We start from the raw sequence: 24,294 nt of genomic DNA, 5'->3' as shown, positions 1-24,294 counted from the left end.
TTCCAAAATTGGTAATATTATCTTTTAAAACAATTTTAAAAGATATTTCTAGAGATTTGAAACGATTTCATAATTAAATATATTTGTCAAATATGGAAAATTATTTAATCAAAACCCTTTTGAATAAAATATTTCCAAAATTGATGATATTATCTTTTAAAACAATTTTAAAAGATATTTCTAGAGATTTGAAACGATTTCATAATTAAATATATTTGTCAAATATGAAAAATTATTTAATCAAAACCCTTTTGAATAAAATATTTCCAAAATTGATGATATTATCTTTTAAAACAATTTTAAAAGATATTTCTAGAATTTTGAAACGATTTCAAAATTAAATATATTTATCATCTACTTTTCGCATCAACACTTGATACGTTTTGCAAATCCTAATTTTAATGACACAACATTTGTGCAACCCTTTCATGCCGTCAAAATTCCTTATGACCAAATTCAATCCAATTGATCAACATGTCATTGTTTCACCATACAAATGTCGGATTCCGAAACAAATGAACACGGCTCGCTTTAATTGAATAACTTTCATAATAATTTTAACGAAATTACTAACGGTATATCACATACACCATTTTGCATTACGGTTACTTATATCATATATAAGTTTATGGCCGTTCTTGATTGTGTAACCTTAGGACAATTAACATATCGCATGCTTCACCATACAAGTGTCGGATTCCGAAGCCGTTTCAATGTTAATTACCCAATTCATACACAAAACTTACATCACATGTAAGTATTGACCGTTCTTGTTCGTGTAACCTTAGGACAATCAACATATCGCATGCTCCACCATACAAGTGTCGGATTCCGGAGCCGTTTCAATGTTAATCATCCAATTTATACACAAACAACCGTCAAATTTTAATTACTCGATTTTAATCTTTTATTAACTGTTTTAATCATATTAAAACTGAATTCATGAATTTAAACAAACATCAATTCATGGTTTCGTAAGTGGCTCTGATACCACTGAAGGAAAATTGATACGATAAAAGCAGCGGAATTTTAAAATTTTCCTTTTGTGATCCTTACGAATGGTCATGAATTGTGTTTAGAGTTTTACCTTTTGGTTCGAAAACTCCCTTTAAATCACGAACGGCTATCGAACACTTCGAATCACGAACAAGGTCACGAACAAGAACCTCGAACCGTCACGAACAAGGTCACCACCAAGTCACCAACGAATTTGATCACAAGCGTTAAAGGTATAACGCCTCTAGCCAGTCCACACGAACAACAACCTTCAATGGAGTGCTAGCTCCAATGGTTTGAAGGGTTAGGAGAAAGGAGGCACAAAATAAGGATTAGGGTTTTTCACAAAAACTCTAGAAAGGTGATTAGGGTTTCTCAAGAGAGGTGAGAACAAAGGCTCATGAGAATGAGTAACAAAAGTGTGTAACTTTTTCTCCTTACCACAAGGGTTCTATTTATAGAACCACTTGCCATGGCAAAATTACACTAAAGCCCTTTTAACTAAATGGGCTATAGTGGGTGCCATTCTCATGTAAATATGTCTAGTACATATTTGCACCCCCTTCTTGCTACATCATACCATATGATGTAATGCTCATTTTAATTACCATAATACCCTTATCATATTTCCTTATTTCTCCAAGGTGCACCGTACCTTACGGTGTTCCAATCTCACTAGATTGTTCTTATGTGTGTGACCCTGTAGGTTTCCGTAACATTGACAATTATAATAAATCACTATTTATTACAATAAACAGTGAGCGGTATCTAGCAACACATCACTGCTACTCAAGTTACGAGAAATTAACATGTGATCTAAACATAACCTCTTGTGATAATATCAGTGTGTATAATTACCCCTTTGCCCTTTATGTCTATATTGAACACAAAACATACTTGGTGTCATCTTTGTCCAGTTCAATATTGGGCCCATGACATTTATCCTGTTATGCAGGATTGGCAAATTCCATCTAGGTCACTACTGTCCCTCAGCATGCTTTGTGAAGTACCCATCAACTGCCTTTATGGTTATCCTGTTACGGACAACGTTAGATCAGCAACAAAGTACTTGACTCCACATCTAGGGTACAAAGTGGTTTCAGGTCTAAGGGCGGTTTACACCATTATCACCATGAGAGTAACTTATGACACTTTGCATAACTTTGCATGTAGTACTCTCATAGCGGGTCAATCCAGTATAAATATTACTCCTAATATTTATACCTACGTCAAGACTTGATAACTCCTTATCCCATGATCCATGAGATGTGATCATCAGTCTATCTTCATAATAGTCTTTATGCTTTAAGGTTATCCCCTTTACCTTAAAGCTCGACTACGGATACTTTAAGAATAGTGTCCTTATGTTTAATATTATCTCATGATTAAGTCACACTTAATTATTAAACGGACTTTCTATTCTAGGGATTTCATTATTTTGCAACCTTACAAATATAATAAAGAAATGCCATATTTATATTCAAACTCCTAAAGCAAATACTATGAAAATAGATTGGCTCTTAGGGCTTACTCCAACAAATTGATTGCATATGATTACTATAGCTTAAGTGGTTCCGATGATCCAACCTCGCTTGTTTACTATTTGAACTAGAAACGTTTTCTTACAATCCAAACTACTCAAACAAACCCCCAAAATGTGTGTTAATGTTAGTATGTTTATAGACACAATTACTTTGTTACAATTGCGCAATCCCTGAGGATCGATATCTTTTTTATTACTCAATTGACGAAGTTGTACACTTGCAAATAGTCAATCAACACACATAAATTTTATGGTCAATTTAAGGAACTGTGCACCAATATTTTATTAAATAACAATTCTTTATTACTTCTATATTGATTGTATGTTATTTTTTTATAGTAGTAATTTTTATGGGAGTCTATCCTATTTCTAATTATATAGTAGTTTGTATGAGATTCTAAGATTATTTGAATTATAGTGGTGAAGGACTCAATTTATGGGCTTGGATCTGCGCGCCCATCTGAAGTGTGTCAAAATTTGAGCACAAATTTAACTTGAAATTTTTTATCAAAATTTGTATCTTAAAAATTATGAAGTCTGTAGAGTCGTTCATTTTATTGTATTGTATTGCTTACACCTCTGATTGTATAAGTGTAAAAACAATTCTTTCTTTATTTGATTAAGATAGAGTGTGAAATCTCTTGCTTGTGTACTTGAACATTGAGAAATCTCTTGTGTGATGGTGGAAATCATTTGGAAGTGCATAGGGACCGAACTACTCTCGGTTTGCGAGAGAAAACAGTATAAATTACTTTGTGTCCCACTCTTTATCTCTTCTCTTTGTGTTTTGTCTTTATCCGCTGCAAACTCTTTTCTTAACTTGCTCAGACTCTTCTCTTAGTTCAGAGTTTGACTTAACCAAAACACGCATATTTTAGAAAAAACTAACATAGTTCAACCCAACTTTCTTGTATTTTTCTTATCTTCATATTCCATATGATTTGCATTAATCTAGCAAATAGTGAAATATTTTCAAAGAAGTTGAATATCATAGTTTGTTTTTTATGACTTCTCGTCACACTCTTAAATCCATTCTTATTTGAGGTACATTAGACTCGTTTTAGAGGTTTTCTAGTCAATAAACAAGAGAAATCAGCTCAGAAGCAAGATTACTTGGATTACAAGAAAAGCAGGGAATTATCACTAGTGGAAAATACACATTTTAAATCAGGGATTTTAAATCAGGTACAGAAAAGCCGATTTAAACACAAAACGCGGTGGCAATTTTGTAAATAAGGGACCAATTCTCAATTGATGTAGTCAATTTAAATCGGCCTAAACGATTTAGGAGGGTGTATTGGATTGAGATTTCATGGGATTTTAAAAGACTTTTTTATGACAAAAAAATCTTGAGGTATTCAATCAAGACTTTTACAAAAGTTAAATAAATCTTGTGGTATTCAATTAAGACAAACATGATTTTTTTTTCAGGGCAATAAAATTCGTTGGTATTCAATTGAGATTTGGTACTACTTTTAAAATGTCTACTGGTATTCAAAAGTCTACCGATTTTGATGGATTCTTCTATTGAATGGATTTTGAGAGACTTTTTAGTTGAAAATACACTTGATAGACTTTTTCAACAATCTCACCAAAAGCCTTGAGACTTTTTTGAAATCTCCAAGACTTTTTATTTTCATCATCACTGTATCAAATTTTTTTTTCTTTATTTTTTCATAGTTCATCATCACTGCACTCCTTCTTCTTTTCTTTGTTCACTTGTTCAAGAATCTCACCAAAAGACTTGGGAGGGTGTATTGGATTGAGATTTCATGGGATTTTAAAAGACTTTTTTATGACAAAAAAATCTTGAGGTATTCAATCAAGACTTTTACAAAAGTTAAATAAATCTTGTGGTATTCAATTAAGACAAACATGATTTTTTTTTCAGGGCAATAAAATTCGTTGGTATTCAATTGAGATTTGGTACTACTTTTAAAATGTCTACTGGTATTCAAAAGTCTACCGATTTTGATGGATTCTTCTATTGAATGGATTTTGAGAGACTTTTTAGTTGAAAATACACTTGATAGACTTTTTCAACAATCTCACCAAAAGCCTTGAGACTTTTTTGAAATCTCCAAGACTTTTTATTTTCATCATCACTGTATCAAATTTTTTTTTCTTTATTTTTTCATAGTTCATCATCACTGCACTCCTTCTTCTTTTCTTTGTTCACTTGTTCAAGAATCTCACCAAAAGACTTGAGACTTTTTCAAACTCTCCAAGATTTTTTACTTTCATCATCATTATATCAGTTCTTCTTCTTCTTCTTCTTCTTCTTCTTCTTCTTCTTCTTCTTCTTCTTCTTCTTCTTCTATCAAATATGTTTTTTTGCAAAAAAATATTTTAACAAGTTCTACATCTTTTTTACAAACTTTTGATTCAATACAACTTTTTACGGCAAATTTTTTTTCGTTACCTTCATCTGCTTCTTTTCCCATCAATGGTGATAATGGTTTTTATTTGTGATTAGAAACATATACGTGAAAAAAATGTAAGGCTTTTTTTTTTGTTTAAAAATTTGGATTCCCAAAAAAATATAATTTCTTTTATTAAAATTTATTGATTCTTTTAAAATTTGCCTAATATACAAAAGTTTCTTAATATATAAAGTATTATGAAATCTTGATTGTAAAAAGTTTTTTGAAAAAAATCTCTCAAAATCCATTCAAATCATGTGTTAAAAATCTTGATTGTAAAAAAGTCTCTGTAAAAAAGTCTTTAAAATCTCACAAAATTAATATAGTCCAACAAAATCTCATAAAATCATCAAGATTTTTTTTGCCAAAATTGTCTCATGAAATCCCAATCCAATACACCCCCCTTGAGACTTTTTCAAACTCTCCAAGATTTTTTACTTTCATCATCATTATATCAGTTCTTCTTCTTCTTCTTCTTCTTCTTCTTCTTCTTCTTCTTCTTCTTCTATCAAATATGTTTTTTTGCAAAAAAATATTTTAACAAGTTCTACATCTTTTTTACAAACTTTTGATTCAATACAACTTTTTACGGCAAATTTTTTTTCGTTACCTTCATCTGCTTCTTTTCCCATCAATGGTGATAATGGTTTTTATTTGTGATTAGAAACATATACGTGAAAAAAATGTAAGGCTTTTTTTTTTGTTTAAAAATTTGGATTCCCAAAAAAATATAATTTCTTTTATTAAAATTTATTGATTCTTTTAAAATTTGCCTAATATACAAAAGTTTCTTAATATATAAAGTATTATGAAATCTTGATTGTAAAAAGTTTTTTGAAAAAAATCTCTCAAAATCCATTCAAATCATGTGTTAAAAATCTTGATTGTAAAAAAGTCTCTGTAAAAAAGTCTTTAAAATCTCACAAAATTAATATAGTCCAACAAAATCTCATAAAATCATCAAGATTTTTTTTGCCAAAATTGTCTCATGAAATCCCAATCCAATACACCCCCCTTAAACTTTAGTTATTAATTTATAATATTTTTTTTAATAAAAGAAAAAAACTGTATTGAAATTTGAAACCCTAGCGTGCCTCTTTTCCTTCACACTCCCTCCTCACGATGCTCTACAGCGCCTCCCTCTTCATCTCCGCCACCATAAACCTCCATCTTCTCCTCCTTGATTAGGCATCGAGACTCTATTTTCCCCTATAGCCTCTTACCATTCATGACCTTTTTCCCTTTTTGCAACAGCCCCGGCGTTCGTTTTTCACATCACAAGTGAGAACCAGTCACCACACACAATCTCTATATCGTCCCTCACCGTTATCTTCTTACAGCCTTCTCTTCCGTTGTGGCATCTCACTTTTCAGGTTCGCTATTTTATCCTCGAACCCTACGAAATTGTGTTATGCTATTTTCTTTTGTTTTTTCCTAAGATCTAAAGTCGATTTTCATCCTTGAAACCTATAATTGCTTCTGTTGTGTTCGGATCTATGGTTTATTTCCCCTTTCTTTCTTGTTAATTTGACAGTTGAAGTTCATTCAGAGAACCTCTAATTCATGTTAAACTGATGCTAATTTGAAAATATGTCTAATGCTTAGTTCAGATTTATTGTTGATTGCTCTCTAATCAAATGATTCAATCTTAAGATTGTATGTGTGAAGAAAAAATGAAACTTGAGAGGTGATTTTATCCAATTTTTGTTGATTCGGGTGGATTCTTATTTGACAATTCTTATTGTTTTGTTTATGTTGTTTTGTAGCTACTGAACAAATAAAGGGGACAACAAATGAATGAGGTTTTAACCATTAACAATAGTTATATCCTTTAAGTTGTATGATAAGGTAATTTTCTGCTGAATTGGAACTGGATTTTTCGATAATTTACAGTGTTTTAAGGTTTGCTTAGACCTATTTTGGGTTTAGCTGATGTTGTAGTTCAAGTTTGTTGAACTGGTGCAGGTTTGTGTTTTGTTTTGGTTTGTGGGTTGCTGTTCTGTAGTAGAATTTTCTGGTTTTGGGGTACGGCAGCTGCAGATGAGTCGGATTACTAGCCTCGTATCAGGTGTTTCTCTCATTGTGTACACATTTTAGGTGACTTTGTTGATTATGTGGAATTGCATATCCCTGACTCTTAAGCATCAATTATAAATATTATAGTATGTGACCAAACCTTCTAAATTAGTAATTGTCCTTTTTACCTCTTTTTTTTCCCTACAATGTTGAACTGTGTGTTTGATTTTGATGCAGGGTGGTGGAAAGGTACAGTGGTCCTATGAAAACTTCCTAATTTTTCTTATCGTTTATCTTTTGTTTGGTTTGTGGTGTATTATAGGCATGCTTATGCAACAACTTTTCTTCTTTTGTTTAAATGAGAATAGGTTGCAGGTGACAGCATAAACTTACTGAGGATTCAATTGATGTACTTCATGGGATATTTGGTTGGTAGAGGAGTGGAGTTAAAGCCATTACTTTATTATTTATTATTTTCCTCTGCAGGAGTAACTGGACTGATTACCTTTGGTATTTAATTTAGATTTGAATCCCTTGAATAGAGTTGATGCATGTAGAAGTTTATTGGGTAGATGAAAAAGGGAAAAGGAGTGTTGCGTGAACGTCAAACGTTGAAACTCGCTCTGAAAGATGAAAAAGGGCAAAGGCTGTAAGATTGATTGTAAGTATTCTGATCTATGAAACTAAAATTGACTTGTGGTTCTGCTTTATCAATTTGATTAAAATTATGAAATTGAAACAGATCTATGTGAACAGAACTGCAATGTGAAATTAATGGATTAGTTTTTAATGTGTTCATAATTAAAACCTTTACTAGAAAAAACTAGCATAATTTGTATTGGTTAATACACAATCTACTAAGCATAATTCACCAAAATCTGTTTGTTAGTTCACATGCTAATAGATTAATTTTGTGCATGCCATTCACATGGTATTAGAATAAAAATCACATGCTTTCACTTGTTATTAGAATTATGTGCTTTTAATTTGTATTACTTGCAGTTTGGTAATAGAATAGAAATCATTTGGTTTCACTTGTTCTTTAAATTATGTGTTTTCACTTGGTATAGTCTGTACTTTGACACGTGCAATGTATGGGCTAGTTAATTGTGTTCTTTAATGATGATACAATATTCTAATATTATTTAATATTTATTTAGGTATTTGGAGATTCAACACCATTTCATGAGGACGAAGTTTCGAATGTTCAAGAAAGTTTAGCAAATTCGATTCTTGAATTTATATGAAGTAGCCTAAGATTGTTTAGATTTAATTTGGTTAGGCGTGTTTTGGTAGTAGTCTAAGATTGTGTAGCTTTGCTTAGGCTTGTTTGTGCTTTTGTTTGGAGCATAAGATTGTTTAGTTTTAGTAGGAGATATTTAGATCCGATGGTACTTTCGGAATAGTATTTCATGAATATTTTGTAACTTAATTTAAGTACAATTTGGTGGTATGATATTTGGTTTTATGATATTTTTTATTGAAGGTAGTGATGAAGTTTCGATTTATTATTTATAATTTGGTGGTGTGTATATATATATATATATATATATATATATATATATATATATATATATCTGTGTGTGCGGGCGCGCAATATTGTAGGAGAATCTGGGATTAAAAAAGAAAGAAATAGTATATGCTTTTAAATCGGTTGAACTGACTTAAAATAAGTTACTGAGTCGGTTAAACCGATTTAAATTTGATATTTTAAATCGGGTACACCCGATTTAAAAAGGTAACAGATTTTTTGAATTTTTTTAAATTGGTCTAACCGATTTAAATAAAACTAAATAAATCGTGCTACCCGATTTAAAAACTTTTTTTAAATCGGATTGACAACTGATTTAAAACAAAAAAACTTACTAAATCGATCGATTTTAAATCGGTTGTTGAACCGATTTAAAAAGCCTCCAGGAACCGATTTAAAAAGTGTTTTTTCCACTAGTGTATGCAGTAAAAATGCATTTATACTACGCTGGGGGCGTGGAGTATCACGCGCAGCGTAATGGCCTTAACAGAAGAAGTTTTTCCCTGCTCCTATTACGCGCGGCGGGGGGACCTGTCCACGCGCGGCGTAATACCCTGATCAGAAGATGGATTTGCCACTGCCTATATCACGCGCGGCGTGAAGGAAGAAAACAACTACGCCGGGGGTGTGAAGTAACCTACGCGCGACGTAATAACGTGTGCTGAAGATCAGTTCTCCTCTGCCTTGATCACACGCGGCGTGATGCAGTTTCATGCGCGGCGTAGTGGAAAAGGAGCAACCACGCGCGACGTGATAGATCTGACGCGCGGCGTGGTTGTGATCTGTATATATTGAAATCTCATTTTCTGAAAAAGGGTTCGAAATTTGGGAGTTCATACTTGATTTTCTGAGATCTTGTGGTGGAGTCTGATCCTGCATTCCAGTGGCTAGATTCAAGTAGTTCAACAGCATGGGAGCCATTCTTGTGAAGTTGAAGCTTGGATTTGTGCACATCACCATGAGGAGCTAAACTCCTCATAGAGGTTGGATCTAGAGATGAACTGAACTATGTAATTGCTTGTAATCTATCTTATCTGTATTGAATCTCTCTGTAACAGTGTTATTTCATGAATATCAATGCTTAATGCTTTTCAATTTCTGATCAACTTTGCAATGATTTTAGATTCTGATTATGTATGAGAATATGAGTTAGAATCCGACATGAATTCATGGAGCACTTGAGTGTTTCCGGTCGAGAGATTGAAACATAGAGTGTAACACACGATCAACGCGTTTTCAATTACTCTGTTGCCGGTAGGTTCCATCAAAGATATTGGAGAAGTATCGGTAAAGGATAGGGTGAATTTATCAAGAGATTGAGATTCACCAATTTGTTGATCTAGTTGTGACACTTGAATGATTCAAATACGATATGATTGATTGTATGCGATTGCTATAGTTTAGGGAGTTTCGATGATCCAACCTCACTCGTTTATCATTTGATTTCCAAACGTTTTCTTACAAACCAATTACTCAAACAAACCCCCAAAAATGTGTTTTAATTTTAGTATGTTCATAGACACAATCACCTTGATTGAGCAACGCAATCCTTGAGGATCGATATCTTTTTATTACTCAATTGACAAAGTTTGTACACTTGCAAAGAGTCAATCAATTTTGATTGAACACTTAAAACATTTGTAATGAATTCAGTTCTGTAATGAGTTCAATTTATTTGGTATGAACATCACAATTTAAATATAAGAGTCGGGGTTTAAACCCAAACATTTCATTTATTCAATTTAAAAAAGTGGAATTCTGATTGTCAAAAAAAAAGGTGGAATTCTAATATTATACTTGACCCAAAAAAATATAACTAAAACCATAATAATTTTGATATTTTAGACGAGTTTCAAGATATCTTCACCATTAAGGGGTCATTGTTAACAAGCAATGCAATTTATTCATAATCCATCAAATTGAACATCATATACATTATTAATCAAAATGAAGAGACTTCATTCCGGATATAGAAAATACCGGATGGACCATCATTTGGAAGTAGCGCTAACCTAACAGGATGAGCAGCACTTTCTTCTGTTTTGGAGAAACCAGTATTGCCAGTTAGATCTGTTTTGACATAACCAGGACAAACACAATTGATGCGTAAAGTAGGATACTTCTTCGCAATAATTCTTGTATACGCATTCATCGAAGCTTTAGCAACAATATAGGCAGCAAGAAACCTAGGCCAACCTTTTCTTTCTAAGGACCCTTCTTCATATATAATCTTTGAGAAACTCCTTTAAAACTTCATCAATTCTCTCTTCTGTAAGGTTATCAACATCACTCAAGACTCCTTTGGCCCATTCATTTGATACTTTCTGACATGTCATCAATAAAATCATAACTTTTAAAAACATATCAAATTTAAGCCTGGAAAAAAATTACTTTCAAGCAATCTATTTTTACTGCCGTTTAGTAGTGACTAACTACTCTTTGTCAGGAAAACCTTGGGGCACAATATGGTAGGTTTTCCCCTACCAATAGAATTTTTTCCATGCGCAAGATTAAGAGATTGGACCCGTAACCTATTGCTTAAGAGGTCAAGTCTCGCACAACATCTAACTAATCCATTGTCGGTATCTATTTCTAATTTTACTAATTATTAATAGTATACTAATCAAAGCATGCTCAATATTTAAGTAATTTGTGCTAATACATGTTTATTCATTAGTCAGTAAGAATTTATTGATATACAAATTATGTTACCTCTATCTTGCCCCCTAGTGATGAAACATTGACAACTCTTGGTGAATCAGATAATTGAAGGAGGGGAAGAAGGTATTCAAATGTTGTTTTAGCTCCATGATAATTTATTTGTATGCATTCTTTACCTAACTCATATGTTTCTGTCATTGCCCTTTTCAATTCATCATTAGATACTGCCTGTTGCAAGGTATGAACAACTCAATACTAAACCATTACAGAAGTTCTTCATACAAAACTAATCATTTAACATAGAAAAGCTTTCAACATAGTTTCAACTTCACAAGAAAACTTAATGGACTAGTACTTCACATATATCATGACATTTTTAGCGCAGATTGAATCAAGTTCAAACTTTTTCTCCGCCGATAATTGACAAGATTCAAACTTATACGTACTAACCCCGTTTGTAATCATTACTTGACTGTATAAATCACTGTCTTTAATTTCAACTCCGCCAATCCCAGCATTGTTAACCTACACAAAACACAATAATTGTTCATGAGTTATATACAAACAAATCACATACTAAAAATGAAGTTTTAAACGCTGAATTAAATTTTTGGATGTTACCAGAATATCAAGTTTGCCAAACTGGGATTTGACAAAATGTGCAAGAGTGTAGGATATTTTATATGTAATTTATTTTTAAGTTTAAGAATCATTATTTTTTAATTATTAATAATAATGCACGTTTCATAATTGGTTATTCAAGTTAGCCGTTTCTATTTAATTGGTTGTATTACTCATTAATCCATATTAATAAGATTTATTGGTTGGCAAGTGAATGCAAGAGGTATCCTATAAATTCTTATTATATAAGGGACAGGATGGTTGAAATGATATAGGAGTATAAAGAATAAGGTAGACAACAAGAGTTATATTAGAAAAATATAATAATAATAATACTACAAGTTCCCTTGAGTATCCAAAAAGTAGTTCTATGAGACCTTGTTAATTCACGTGCAGTGCTAGCAAGATGTGACTGTTGTATCCTGGAGGGTATTAGCTATGAGACCAACTGCACCGGGTAATTTACCTGTGGTGGCGAAATACTCTTAAGCCCATCTATAATTAATTGCACCGGGCATTGCACGCCTCAGTCAATAATGCGATAAGTTATTCTTGTTCTATAATTTTTATTTTATTATGTATCTTATTTTATTTCTTCTTGTTCAATAATTCGATACTGTTATTTTATTTATTTTAATATTTTTTTGATTTATATTAATGAAATAATTCTATGTCTCATATTTTTCCAACAAGGCTACACTTGAAGCATCAGCAACATCTAGTTGATGAAAGACAACAAAGTCAGATAAACCAGAAGCTTTTAGTGTTTCCAAAGCTTGAAGACCTCTTTTCTCGTCTCTTGCTGTAAGAACCACTTTGATCCCAGCAGAAGCTAACTGCCTTACAATCTCAAACCCAATTCCTTTGTTTGCTCCAGTCACAACTGCATACCTGAGGAAGAGAGACACACAACAAGGATTCAAAAACATGCATGGTTGGATATGTTATGTTAAAGAAGGTTAATTTGTTAGTTACTACCTTTCTGTTGGTTCTACCATGATCTTGGAACTTAACTTAGACACAATATATTGCACCTGGGAAAATTTGGGAACTACCAGTCAACCACACATAATTTTCCCAACCTTCGACTATATAATGTTCCCAAATTTTACACACCACAAATTTTAAGATCTTGTTGACTTTCAAAAAAAAATTACACACCACAAATTTTAAGATCTGTTATCCTCAAACACGATCCTCAACCACGTACAACACAACTAATCATTTTCCTCTGTTTGGGGTCTTTTTTTGAATTAAAATTAATATTTTTATTAAGGAAAATATTTTAACTATTTTTTTTTGGGAGCTTCTACGGAATCTACCGGTATATCAAGTCAGTAAATTGATAAATTAACGATTATTTTTATGAATTAAAAAACTATTAACTGATTATTTTTTTGAAAACTTGGTATCCGGCCTTAGGACCGACTAATTCAAGGGGACCAATCCCACCGCTCACTTGCGGGGCCCCATTTAAAGCCAGAGTTTTTTTTGCTCTGTATGGACTTAGCCCACCGAAATTGGCACCCGTGAGAATCGAACCTGAGACCTTGAAAGGAGCATACTCCAAGGGCCCAAGCCAACACCACTCAACCAACCCCAAGTGGGTTAACTATTATCTAATTATATTATTTTAAAAATAATAATATCATAAGAAAAAGCACAATATATTGTTTATAAGCATGATACTAATTTTTCTAATATTTTCTTAGAAAAAAAAATTAATATTGACTATAATGATGAATAAAAATTCAAAAAATATCAAATTTTATATTTTTGACAATTTTGATGAATAATATTTAGTTACTATAATCATTTTAATGATAAGAAAAATGATTTCCTTTAAAAAATATTCATTTACATATTAATTTAATTACATGATATACCAGTACATTAAGAATTATCACATGTACCATAAAATTTGCCTTTTTTTTGTCAAATCCAGTTCGTACGTAGTCTCTAACAACTGAGCTATATGTTCACAGGACAATCATTTTTATAATTTTAATAGTGTCTGTCATAGATTTTTGAGTTAAATATCATGTTAATAGTTTCATAATATTTTCCTATTATCAATTCCTATGTTCCGGCATATTCAACAACATGAATATAAAGATGCTTGAAGAAAAATACGCCTATCCAACAAACAATCAACACAAATCAGACATGAGGATATCCAGAATAAAATCATTAAAAAAATTCAGTTTGTTGGGAATTGCCTTGAAAATGTGGAAAAACAGCAAAAGCTGCTGTTTTGGTGCCCCGGGCGAAATTCTGGTATCCAGGCGAAATTTCAGTAGAAATGGAGCTTACATTCTGTTTTCGTGCCTCAGGCGAAACATTTCGCCCCAGGCGTGAAAATTGGTGCCTCGGGCGAAAATTGCTGCAAGGTATTTAAAGGGTCACGTTTTCTGTTTTTTAACAGCAAGTTTTGAGGGTTTCTTTCACCAAAACGGCAGTTAGGGTTAAGAGGGTTACTCTTGGTTCATCTCTAGGTTTTGGGTGTTGATTCTTTCATCTTGTAATCACTTATCATTGAAATCTCTTGGTCACGGGAAGAGATTTGGGAAAAGGGTAGAATTAGGGTTGAAGTCTAATTCTTGCAACTCTTTTGTATTGAATCTCGTTGTAATCAAGCTTTTCATTGATAGTGGAACGGAGAGTGGCTCTCTCCCCCAGAGTAGGTCGGTTTTGACTGAACTAGGTAAACAATTGCTTCGTTTTCTTTACAGTTTTATTGCTTATCTTTTGTTCGTGATTATTATGGCTATTTCCACGTTTTGATTGCTTATTCGATTTGCTCCACACATCAAGATTATTGGTGTGATTCAATCCGAATTAACAACAATTGGCGCCCACCGTGGGGCAAAGGATCAAACGAATTAAGTATCATGGGTTCTAAGTGGGAGATAGAGAAGTTCACCGGTAAAAATGACTTCGGTTTGTGGAAGGTGAAGGTACGGGCAATATTAACACAACAAAAGTGTGTTGAAGCATTGTTGGGCATATCGAATATGCCAAATACTCTCTCGAATGCAGAAAAGAGCGAGATGAATGATAAGGTTTTGAGCGCCATTATCTTGTGCCTCGCGGATAATGTGTTGAGGGAAGTAGCTAAGGAAAAAACTGCGGCGGCTATGTGGACCAAGTTGGATGCGTTGTATATGACGAAGTCTTTGGCACATAAGCAGTGTTTGAAAGAACGGTTGTTTTTCTTTCGAATGGTGGAGAAAAAGCCTGTGGTAGAGCAACTTTCGGAGTTCAACAAGATCACTGACGACTTGGCGAACATTGACGTGAATTTGGAAGACAAAGACAAGGCCTTTAATTTGTTGTGTGCTTTACCCAAGTCACTTGAAAATCTCAAGGATGCGTTGCTTTATGGCAAAGAAGGTACTATCACCTTGGATGAAGTTTAATCGGCTTTGAGGACCAAGGAGTTGACAAAGTTGAGAGACTTGAGGGTTGATGATAGTGCAGAAGGGTTGAATGTGACGAGGGATATAAGTGAGAATGAAGGTAGAGGAAAGGGGAAGAAATATGGGTCCAAGTCTAGGCCAAAAGGTGATAATGGTGGCAGGTTTAGATGCTTCTAATGTCAGGATCCAGGTCACTTCAAGAAGGACTGTCCTCAGAGAAGGGGCGGTGGTAGTTTGTCAGCTCATGTTGCCGTTGATGAGGAGGAAGGCTATGAGAGTGTGGGAGCACTCATAGTCACAGTTGACACCCATAGTTTGCTGACCAGCCTGGAGAGGCGGTGGCAATAATAATCAACATCAGCCTGGAGAGTCGGTGGTAATAATACTCAACATCAGCCTGGAGAGGCGGTGATAATAATACTTAACATTGGCCTGGAGAGGCGGTGGAACAATACTCGGGTTACTTGTGAAACAACAACTTCATTGTGAGAATGTGGAAGTGCTAGTGTGGTGAAGTTGAGAATCAGTGGAGTTTAAGTCGTGGACTTTTGAATGCTCCGATCACATGTGTTTTTGAAGAAGGAGTACTTTTGAATCCTAGAGCTAGTTGGAGGTGGAGTTTGTTCATCTTGGAGACGGGAAAGCTTAAGGTTCAAGGTATAGTTTTCAATTTGTCTTACAAGGTTTGACAATTGTGGTTGTTTCTTTGTTACATGATGTGAGGTATATTCTTGAACTTAAATGCAAAGATAGTTGGTTCTACTATTGGTTATGCATTTATTACTAGTTGTGATTCTCATGGTGTGGATAAGTTGTGAAACTTCGGTTGGTTGTTAGTGACATTGGTTGGTTTTAGTTGTACTAGTGAAATGAAGTTTACTAGCTGGTGGAACTAAACCGGGAAGTGTTGGAGACTAACAATGACTTGATGTGTGTTTCGGAGTAGTTGAAAAGTTTTACGTTACAAGGTGGAGGACATAGTGGATATACCGGTTTGAGGCTTTGGTGGATGAAACTCGGTTTGAGGTGGAGGTACACCAAAGTGGTATGACTATGGAGACCTTGTGTGGAAGCAACGGTGATCAAGCTTGGTAACTTGTTAGACTACTGGAGGTAGTTGAACACAAGGAGAGTTTAAGGTTGTAGCTTGTGAAACCACCTAAAAATTTCAAGGTTGGTTGGAGGCAAGCATATCTTCAAGAGTACGGAAAGCTACAATCCGGGGTTTGAAGAGGGTACGGTGTAGCTTGTGGATTGCCCTAAAAATCCAAGGGCAATTGGAGGCAAGCATTTTTCGGGAGTACGGAGAGGTAGACTCCGGGGGCCGAAGAAGGTGTGGTGTAAACAAGTGGAGAGAGCAGCACGGTGGTTGATGGGAAGTTGACATCACCATCGTTTTAAAAGCAAGGTGGAGATTGTTGGGAATTGCCTTGAAAACGTGGAAAAACAGCAAAAGTTGTTGTTTTGGTGCCCCGGGAGAAATTCTGGTGCCCTGGGCGAAATTTCAGTAGAAATGGAGCTGACATTCTGTTTTCGTGCCTCAGACGAAAAAACTGATGCCTCAGGCGAAAAATTTCGCCCCAGGCGTGAAAATTGGTGCCTCGGGCGAAAATTGCTGCAGGGTATTTAAAGGGTCACATTTTCTGTTTTTTGACAGCAAGTTTTGAGGGTTTCTTTCACCAAAACGGCGGTTAGGGTTAAGAGGGTTACTCTTGGTTCATCTCTATGTTTTGGGTGTTGATTCTTTCATCTTGTAATCACTTATCATTGAAATCTCTTGGTCACAGAAAGAGATTTGGGGAAAGGGTAGAATTAGGGTTGAAGTCTAATTCTTGCAACTCTTTTGTATTGAATCTCGTTGTAATCAAGCTTTTCATCGATCGTGGAACGGAGAGTGGCTCTCTCCCCAGAGTAGGTCGGTTTTGACTGAACTGGGTAAACAATTGCTTCGTTTTCTTTACAGTTTTATTGCTTATCTTTTGTTCGTGATTATTATTGCTATTTCCACGTTTTGATTGCTTATTCGATTTGCTCCACACGTCAAGATTATTGGTGTGATTCAATCTGAATTCACAACACAGTTCAGAGTAATAAACCTTTGACTTTGCTTGAATATTTTTTGAAAGCATAATCTTATACTAATATGGTTTGAAAGCTATAAAGCACGGACACCAGACACTGATGACATAATTCAGTTTAATCAAAAGTGTTGGTGTCATGTCCAACATCGGGACACACTTAATCTAAGGAGTGTCCGTGCTTCATAGTTTGTAAAAAAAAAATTCATAAAAGTGAGTCTTTTTACTGTGCCACGTGGCCTATATTGATTGGGCCATGTGGCACTCCGTTTATTTCTAACATTTTTTTAACATTTTGAGTAACAGAGGGACCAAAAGAAAACTACTATCAAATTGCAGGGACCAAAAACAAACAAAAAAAAGTGCAGGGACTAATACCAAAAGTTGATATAATTGCAGGGACTGATCACATATTTAAGCCTTCAGTTTAATCAAAAGTGTTGGTGTCATGTCCAATATCGAGACACACTTAATCTAAGGAGTGTCCGTGCTTCATAGTTTGAAAGAGATGAAACATAAGATCTACAAATGAAATAGTGTGTGTGGTCAAGATAGTAATGATAATGATATAGTACAGACGAGTTTAGGATACACATTTAAGGTAAATGAAAGAAAGTTTGTTGCTACCTTTCTATATGTTCTCCCATCTTTAGTTAGATTGGAACTTAGCAGCAGTCAGATGATTAATGAAGATGTTGACTTTCAAAAACAAACAAACAGACACACAATAAGCAAGGTCAACGATGTCTTTTTCTTTTAAGGGTCACACTCACCTCCTTATTTTCTATTTTTTTTCTTCTCCTTAAAAATAGTAAAGAGGTAAAAATTTGTGTTGGACCCAATTTCTCCTTATTTTCTATTTCTTTACTTTATTTTTCTAATTTTTTTAAAGAGAAATAGCGTCAAATACAATTTTCCACTTCTTTATTTCTTTTAAGGAGTAGATAAATAGAAAATAAATAGGTCAAACGGGGCTAAGTACAAAATCAACTATGTCTTAAAGAATATCCTAATATATATTAGGAATGTAATTAAAAGTTATACCCTCCGTCGTAAAATAACTGAATGTTGATTAATTCACAGGAGGCTTGTTCTTGTGTTGTTGGATGATGTGGTTGTTGATGAGTCGTTATCTCATCCATTTTTTTATTGTTCTTGTTTCATAATTTTTTGAGGTTTTTTTTTTACTTTACTCTTTGATAATTTGAGGTATTCAACCATCAACCAACGAGAACAAGCTATATGGAGTAAACAGTTACTTTGGTCCCTGAAAGTGACACTCGTTGTCATTGTAGTCCCTAGATCATCAAAAAAACATTTTAAAATTCCTGAATATAACTTCCGTTAGTCAGAATAGTCCCCGACGTTAATTTTTAACAAAGAACCGTTTGATAGTGTTGACGTGGACGGTTTGTTGACTTTGTTGACCAATACATGTTGAAGGTGTGAAAACACAAGAAGGGGGGGGTTGAATTGTGTTTTAGCTAAGTTAAAACTTTTTCAAGTTCTTAACTCAACTACGTTAGCAGCGGAAAAATAACACAATAAATAACAAGATAGAGAGAGAGAGATCACACAAGCAATTTATACTGGTTCCTCTCACAAAACGAGAGTAGTCCAGTCCCCTTGCACTTCCAAGGGATTTCACTATAATCACACAAGATTACACCTGCTCAAGCACACAAGCAAGAGACTTCTCAAACAATGCTCAAGCACACAAGCTTAAGACTTCACACTTAAGCACACAAGCTTAAGTCTCACACTTAAGCACACAAGCTTAAGTTTCCTCAAGAATAATAAAGTATATAAAAATATACAAATGCTCTTAGATGAACCTAAAGAGAGCAAATACAAATAGTACAGAGTATTTGGCTGAAGTGCAAAAACACTTTGAAAGGTTCAGAGCTTGTATATCAGAGTTCAGAGTTTGTTCAGCGCACGTTCAATTCTTGATAATTGTTATATTTGTTGTAGCTGAATCTTCTAGTATATATACTACTAGAAAAGAGTCGTTGCAAAAAGAACCGTTGGAGATGATAACCTTTTGTCTTCAAGCAACCTGTCTTGATGCAGTTTGGTTGTATCCAAAACTAAGAAAGAGTTTCAGGTACTTTGACTACTGCAGAGTGGACTTTCCTTATTCAGCTAACAAAACTGAAAACCCACGTTCTCAAGTTAGGACAGACAGAACAGAGGTAGCTGAACTGATCAGGCTTGAAAGGTCCTTTTCTTCATTGGTAGAAGAGTTGACTAGCAAAGGGAATCTTCACAGCTTTCAAAGAGATCTTCAGAGTTTGATGAAGCTTGTAGACAGACAAGAAGTTCTGAAGTCTTCATCCTCTGAACGTTGTAACCTCTGAAGTCCAACATCTTCTGAGCGCTTGTGAACTTCTGAGTTCACATCCTCTGAACTTCACTCAGGACTTATATGATGCTTATATCTGCGCACTTAAAATAAATTTTTAGTCCTTCCAATTGTTTATTAATACTTTGTTATCATCAAAACCTTTATAGATTTAGGGGCAAACATTTTTAAATCAATTTTGTTCCAACAATCTCCCCCTTTTTGATGATGACAAACATAAGTATTAATTGACAATTGTTGTTAAATTAACTTATCATGTTTCTCTTAGGTTTATGAGGTTTGCAAGCTCCCCCTAAGATTGATACTCCATAAAGTCTGAACTTTATGTTTTATCCATGATATTTTAATTTAGTATAAGATTAAGATGTTTTGAAATAAAACAAATTTCATATCTTTCTTCAGAGTGAGAGGTTTGCAAGCTCTCCCCCTAAGTCTCATAAGGCTAAGTTAAAATTGCACTCTTAACTTATCCTTACTTATGAAATTTATTTCAGTTTCAACTAACTTAGTCTCCACCTTGAAATACGTAAAACAACTTAAAAGTAACAACTTTTAACTTAACAGATAAAAGCGAGATAAAAGGCGTGGTTTCAGTTTTGGAGCATATCAATTAATGCGTAACTACTCCCCCTTTTGTCATTATCAAAAAGTAAAACAAAGTGATATAACCAAGACAGTCAAAGAAAGAAGAGTGGTTGTTACAAAGGTGAATTAATATCAAAAACAAAAACCAACGCGCTCAAGAGTTTATAAAAGGTGAACGAATAACATGCCTGCTTCACGTAAAAACAAGAAGAAACAAGTGAAGCAAGAGAAAGTTGGAATAATGAAAAGATTTAGTTTACGCATCGCAGAGTTTAAGAGAAAGAAGAACGAGGAGAAACGCGAAGACGAAGAGAAGGATAAAAAGGACAACAAGAAACCACAAGATGCTGAGATAATAATCATCTCATCAGACTCTGAAGCTGAAGAGAATGAAGATGATGCTGACTATGTTGAGTTCTTGGCTAGCTATGTTCCAGAAGAGGAACAAGAAGAAGAAGAACAAGAGCAAAACCCAGATCCCATTGAAATTTCATCAGAGGATGCTGAGGAGAAATCAGAGATTTCTTCTGAGTTTTATCCATCTGATTAGGATTAGGTTGTCTTTTTCTTTTTCTTTTTACCAATGTACTCAACATTATCAGATCATTAATAAAAAATTTGTTTTAGAAAGCATCTTGTGTTCTTATGTTCTAATTTAACAAAGAAAATAATCACAAGCAAAACAAACAGAATATAAAACAAACCACATAATTAAGAAAACAAATATAGCTTAAAAAGAAAATTGTTCAGAGGATAAACAGAGAATAAAGAAAGAAAGCATAAAACATGTGCAGAGAATCCTAGGGTTTCTTAAGAAAGGCTAAGAGTTGGTCGAATTTATCATTCAAAGATCCCACATTGGAAACTAAACCATCCACCTTGGTTTCCAATGTCTCTTGAGCAGCTCTTTGACGCTCTAAACCTTCTTGCTGTTCCCTCAGGGCTTCTTGAAATATTCTCAACTGATCTGCCATAACCGGAGCTTGATCTTCAATCACAGGTTCTGGTTCTTCAACTAAAGGTGCCTTGCCTTTATCAGAGGGTTCACCTTCCTCTGGATAGTCTATCATCAGCACATCCTCTTGATTCTGAGAAGCAAGCACATCCAGTACATCCTCTTCTGTGGCATCTTCATTCTGTAGCTCATTTGCCAACTCAGCAACTCTAGCAGCAGCTTCTTCCAGACGTTCATTCTCAGTCCGTTGATCCTCAAGACGTTGCAGAAGTGTAGAATCAACCCAGCAATCTTTGAATTCAGACATACGCCTTACAGCAGCAGCTATAGCAACAAGCTTAGCACGCTCATGCTCTTCATGATTGAACGGCGTTAATCTTTTCAACTCAGCCCTAGCCAAACTGTTCCTCATGAAACTTATACCGTCCAGATCCCGCTTACCAATAACAGCCTTAACCTTTGCAGCAGCAACATCCAAAGCATTGCAAATCCTTGCCTTAATGCTTGATACTTCGAGGTCCACATCAGAAGGACAAACTAAGAACCTGTCCTTTATTGTAGATAATCTAAGCAAATCTTCATGAAATTGAGTGGATAGATTACTAAAAGGGTTGGATGATGAGGGTGAGGGATTGGGAATGGTAGAGAGAGTAGATGTTTCAGTAGCAGGCTTGGGAGCACAAGTGTGAATACGCTCAGGAGAAGCATGTTCAGCACTTGGGTTAGGATGGGGTTCAGGGGTTGGTTCAGGTGATGAGATGTCAGAAGTTGATTCAGGGTAAATATGGTCAGGAGATGGTGCAGGAGATTTATGTTCAGGTGTTGGTTCAGGAGCAATTTGTTCAGGGGTTGGGTCAGGAGATTTGTGTGTAGAAGGTTGTTTTGTGGGAGAGGTTGGTTTAGTGACAGGAATATCTGGTTGAGGTTCAGAAGATGGAATGTCAGGTTGAGGTTCAGGTTGAGGTGATGTAGGTTTAGGAGGTGAGCTAGATTTGTGTTGAGTTTCATGAGAAGGAGGGTGATTATTTAGAGGGTCAGGACTTAGATGTTTTTCTAGTTCAGATAGGGGGTTATCAGAGGTTGGAATATCAGAGGTTGGTAAGATGGTGTTGAGAGGTTTGGTGTAACCTATTCCAATCTCATTTTCATTAAAGACAAACTTAGTAGACTTACCTTTATCTTTGGAAATAGGAGCAGGTCTTCTACGAAGTCTTTCAGCAATTGTCTCTTCATCAGACTCAGTTTCATCTTCAGAGTCAGATTCCTCAGATGAACTTTCAACTTCAACAACCATAGGCTTTTTGGAAGCTCCTTCAGCAGCCTTGTTTGCAGTTTCTTCATGCTTCCTCTTAGTTCTTTGCTCAGCCATAGATTGCTCAACCTTAACCTTCTTTTGAGCCAAAAGATCTGGCTTGGGTAGATCATCTTGAGCTTCAGCCTTTCTCTTTGGTTTCCTCTTAGGATTATACAGATTTACAGGAGCAGGAGGAACCATACTCCTATCAACAACAAAACCTTCTTGTCTGAGCACTTCTAAATAGTCCTGAATTACATGCTCAGCATCAGCTTCAGAAATAACAGGGTAGCCTTCAACATACAGACGATTTTCAAGCCTAACAGACAATTCTTTAGGAGGAGCAACAGGCTTAGATGCAATCAAACGCATCTTGGATAGAAAACTAGCATTCAGAATCTCTGGATAAAACTTCTTCTGAACTAGTTCTGGGTGGAACTTCTGCAGATTCTGAATCACGTGACCTTGATATAGAAGATCTGACAACAGCCTGGGATAAACTATAGTAGTTTTCCTCTGAGATTTACTGGCGAAAATTGCTTCACAGATTCGTTCAAAAAAGTAATCACCAAGATTAACTTTCTTCCTTGTCAGAAGGAAATATAACAAGTGACGATGCGTCCAGGAGATTGTATCAGTCCCTCCAACTCTTGGACTGATAGAAGCAAGAATTATCTTGAACAAAACTCTGCACTCGTCAGTCAATCCTTTGACTTTCCCTTTCAGCTTAAAGTCAGTGCAGATGAGATGCAGAAGATCATCTCTATATCTTGTATCTTTTTCAAAAACATCTAACTCTATCCCAGAGTTAGGTAGACCAAGAAGAGCATTAAAATGAATTGGTGAGAAGGCCATATTCATCCCACAGATGTTAGACCTAATCTGAACACCTGTAAATTCCAGCAAGCCCATTTCCTTCCTAGTTTTACCCTTCAGACTAGGATTCCTCTCAATAGCAGCAATTTCTTCCTTCTTTGCTTCATGTTTATCAAACACTCTTGCTTTCATCCAAAATTTCTTAAGCAAGTCTGGGTAGATAGGACCGTTAAGCATGTCGAAGTACTTATCCCATCCTTGTGATGTAAAGTACTGCTTAACTTCAAAGCCGTTTGCAGAAAGACTACCAAAGTCCACAATCTTCTCAGACAGATATGTGAGTTCAGATTCTGGAAACTCCATCTCGTTCCCAACAATCTGAAGATTCTTGAACATAAAAGGAGGAATCTTTGTTGAAGAAGATGACGAAGGTCCAGCCATGTTGGAGATTAGGGTAGGGTTTGGAAAACTAGCGAGAGAGAAAGAAATTGTGTTGGAGGTTTAGAGAGAATATGAAAGTGTAGGTTGTGAAAGTGAATAGTGTGCAAGTGTATTGTGTAAGTTTTATTTAAATGCACACAGTTAACACGAAAATAGCAAATTTGGGAAGTTACGCTAATTGACAGAAAGTTGAATACCAAAAATCATCATTAACCACCCACTACCTGACACACGTAGACCACGTGCAGAAATTTACTCGGTAACTGCTATTTTAATGGACAACTGTTCAGCACTTGAATACTAAACGTTTCCCACTTAAATAGTTCAGAGCCTCTGAGTTATTTAAAATTCTCTATCAGAGTTATGTACTTCAGAGCTTGTGTTTCAGATGTTCTGAATCATAAGTTCTGATATACATAACCTCTTACACTTTAATTGCCAAAAAAAATTTTCATTCAGAGATTGAAAACATGTTCAGATGTTTCTTTATAAAATCAAATCTTTCAACAGATAAGGCTTTAGTAAATATGTCAGCCCATTGATTTTCAGT

At 34.8% G+C, this 24,294-nt stretch overlaps 1 long non-coding RNA gene and 1 pseudogene across 6 annotated transcripts; one reads left to right on the top strand and one right to left on the bottom strand.

Moving 5' to 3' along the window:
* Positions 1–6,009: 6,009 nt before the first annotated feature.
* On the top strand, positions 6,010–8,486 carry LOC123894359. 6 transcript variants are annotated; one of them, XR_006803723.1, is made up of 5 exons: positions 6,012–6,335; positions 6,729–6,810; positions 6,928–7,124; positions 7,216–7,639; positions 8,139–8,486. It is a non-coding gene; the product is annotated as an uncharacterized LOC123894359 (long non-coding RNA). The 6 variants fall into 6 exon arrangements; XR_006803722.1 differs by having other exon boundaries at positions 6,014–6,335; positions 6,928–7,030; XR_006803726.1 differs by lacking the exon at positions 6,012–6,335 and adding an exon at positions 6,344–6,618 and having other exon boundaries at positions 6,928–7,030.
* Positions 8,487–10,322: 1,836 nt separating this feature from the next.
* LOC123894353 lies at positions 10,323–12,941 on the bottom strand (annotated as a pseudogene).
* Positions 12,942–24,294: the final 11,353 nt, after the last annotated feature.

Source organism: Trifolium pratense, linkage group LG7, assembly GCF_020283565.1.
Source record: "Trifolium pratense cultivar HEN17-A07 linkage group LG7, ARS_RC_1.1, whole genome shotgun sequence".
NCBI classification, from domain to species: domain Eukaryota; kingdom Viridiplantae; phylum Streptophyta; class Magnoliopsida; order Fabales; family Fabaceae; genus Trifolium; species Trifolium pratense.
Note: the sequence above shows the minus strand (reverse complement) of the source record. Positions and strands in the feature narration are given on the sequence as shown.